Source organism: Macaca fascicularis, chromosome 4, assembly GCF_037993035.2.
Source record: "Macaca fascicularis isolate 582-1 chromosome 4, T2T-MFA8v1.1".
NCBI lineage: Eukaryota > Metazoa > Chordata > Mammalia > Primates > Cercopithecidae > Macaca > Macaca fascicularis.
Window position 1 is genome coordinate 118,180,198 of NC_088378.1, and position 3,151 is coordinate 118,183,348.

General features: G+C 40.1%; 1 pseudogene; it reads right to left on the bottom strand.

Moving 5' to 3' along the window:
* Positions 1–1,005: 1,005 nt before the first annotated feature.
* On the bottom strand, positions 1,006–1,395 carry LOC102137621 (large ribosomal subunit protein eL37 pseudogene; annotated as a pseudogene).
* Positions 1,396–3,151: the final 1,756 nt, after the last annotated feature.

Consider the following 3,151-nt stretch of genomic DNA (forward strand, 5'->3'; position numbering starts at 1 on the left):
TACTGGAACAAACAAATTAAGAATTTAAAATAAGCACAACCACACTGGGCACGATGGCTCACGCCTATAATTCCAGCTCTTTGGGAGGCCGAGGCAGGCAGATCACTTGAGGTCAGGAGTTCAAGACCACTCGGGCCAACATGGTGAAACCCATCTCTACTAAAAATAGAAAAATTAGTTGGGCATGGTGGCGGGCACCTGTAATCCCAGCTACTCGGGAGGCTGAGGCAGGAGAAGTGCTTGAACCAGTGGGGTGGAGTTTGCAGTGAGCCGAGATTGCACCACTGTACTCTAGCCTAGGTGACAGAGTGAGACTGTCTCAAAAAAATGAAACAAAATAAGCACAACCAATATTGTCAAAAAGCTACTGGTAACAGGAAGCAGGAAAAAAGTCATAAAGAAAGACAGATGTTATACATAGATCAAGTATAAAAAATTATGCTTCCAAGTAAGACTTCTAGATGAGATAAATAGCAAGCTGAATGCAGCCAAAGGAAAATTGTAAAACTGAAAGATCAGACTGAGGACATCTCTCAGAAGGCAGAAAAAAAGATAATGAGAGAAATACAGAAATAAAAAGTTAAGTACCATGGAGCATAAAAGTAGACATGCTGACATCTTGAAGACAGGAGTCCAAAGGAAGAGAAAATAAAGAGAGAGCAAATATTTAAGATTATAATAAAAACAAATATCTCTAAATTAAAGATAAAAGAAGTCAGATGGAAAGGGTTGCATGCCCAATAGGAGAGATTAAGAATGTAGAAAGAGCATTGCACATTGAAGAACAAAGAGAAAGAGAAAATACTAAAAGCTTCCAGGAAAAAAAGAGCATATCTCCTCCAAAGGTACAAGAAGATTTAGCAGCAGATTTCTTAACAGCAACACTGGGGCCAAATATTTGGGGATTTTTCAGATATCATTCTGTTATTGATTTCTAATTTAATACCACTGTGGTCCGAAAACATACTTTGTATGACTTAAATCCTTTTAAACTTATGGAGACATTTATTTATTTATTTATTTTTTATTTTTTAAAACCAGAACATTTATTGCATGACTAATCGTTGACATTCTTTAGATGAACTAGATGCTGCAGCAGCTGCCCTCTTGGGTTTAGGTGTTGTTCCTTCACGGAATCCATGCCTGAATCTGCGGTATACAATTTTTAGGTGCCTCATTCGACCAGTTCCGGTGGTATTTCGTCTTTTAGCCTTGGCACTCCAGTTATACTTTCTCTTGCGCCTGGCAGGGTAGCCACATTTGCCACAGGTCGACTTCTGAAGGTGGTAGGCCTTAGAGCCACAGCGGCGGCACAATGTGTGCGTCTTATTGCGACACTTTCCAAACGATGACGTTCCCTTCGTCATCTCGCTTCTGCAGCCGAGACCAGAGAGCATGGAGACATTTTATGGTGCACAATGTGGTTTATCTTGAACAGACACTTTACTAAAGAAGGTAGACGGATGGGAAATAAGCACATGAAAGACAGGCAATACCAATAGTCATTAGGGAAATGGAAATTAAAACTGTAATAAAATACCACCACACACTAACCATACCAAAAGTTGCCAAATATTTAAAGGAACTAGAACTCTAACATGCTGTTAGTTCGAAGGTAAAATTACTCAACTACTTCTATAGTTTCAAATCTTATGCTGAAATGTGATCCCCGGTGTTGGAGGTGGGGCCTAGTGGGAGGTATTTGGATCATAGGGGCGGATACCTCACGAATGGTTTAGCACCATCCCTTTGGTGATAAGTGAGTTCTTTCTCTATTAGTTCGTGTAAAAGCTGGTTGTTTAAAGGAGCCTGGCATCTCTCTTGCTAGTGCTTTCGCCATGTGACACACCTGCTCTCCCTACACGTCATGAGTAACAGCTTCCTGAGGCCTCATCAAAAGCTGAGCAGATGCAAAGTGCCATGCTTGTACTGCCTGCAGAACTGTGAGCCAAATAAACCTCTTTTCTGTATAAATTACCCAGCCTCAAGCTGTAGCAGGACAAGCCACAGACAAAACCTCTCAGACACCGAGTTGTAGAAGGAAGGGCTTTATTCAGCTGGGAGCATCAGCAAGCTACTGTCTTAAAATCTGAGCTCCCCGAGTGCAAATTTCTGTCCCTTTTAAGGGCTCACAACACTAAAGATTTCATATGAAAGTGTCATGATTGATTGAGCAATCTCTGGGATACGTGACAGGGGTTTCATGCACTGATAGAGAGAAACAGAACAGGGCAGGGAGTTTCACAGTGTTCTTCTATACAATGTCTGGAATCTGTGAATAATATCGGTTTCTAAGTTATGAGTTGATTTTTAACTACTAGGTTTAGGCCAGGCAGGCCCAGGCCCAGTTTTGGGCCTGGCACCAGGCTGCCTGTCTTTGGTTTTACTTCCTTATTTTTCTTAAAACAAGTACTGAGTATAAAACAATATAAAACAATATGAGAGGGTCTCACTCTTTCCTCAAAGCAAAGCAAACAGATTAATATGACTACTTGAGAAATAGTTTGGCAGTTTCCTAAAAAGTTAACTATACAGGCCAGGGGCAATGGCTCATGTTTGTAATCCCAGGACTTTGGGAGGCCAAGGTGGGTGGATCACATGAGGCCAAGAGTTTAAGACCAGCCTGGTCAACATGGCGAAACCCCATCTCTACTAAAAATAAAAAAATTAGCTGGGCATGGTGGCACACGCCTGTAATCCCAGCTACTCAGGTGGTTGAGGCATGAGAATCACTTGAACCTGGGAGGTGAAGGTTGCAGTGAACCGAGATCATGCCACTGCACTCCAGCCTCAGCAATAGAGCAAGACCCTGTCTCTAAATAAATAAATAAGTGAAATATATACCTTCCATATGATCTAGCCATTTGACTCCAAAGAATTACCTCAGGAGAAAAAAAAGCAAATGTTCACAAAAGACTTGTACATAAATGTTCATAGCAAATTTATTTGTAATAGTCCAAACTGGAAATAATCCAAATGTCTATTACTAGGTGAATGGATAAACAAATTGTAGCACATTTATGTAATGAAATACTATTCAGCAATAAAAAGAATAAACTATTGATCCATGAAACAACATAAGTGAACATCAAAATAATTATGCTAAATAGATAAAAGAGAGTATACACTGTTTTAACCATTTATAAAAAAA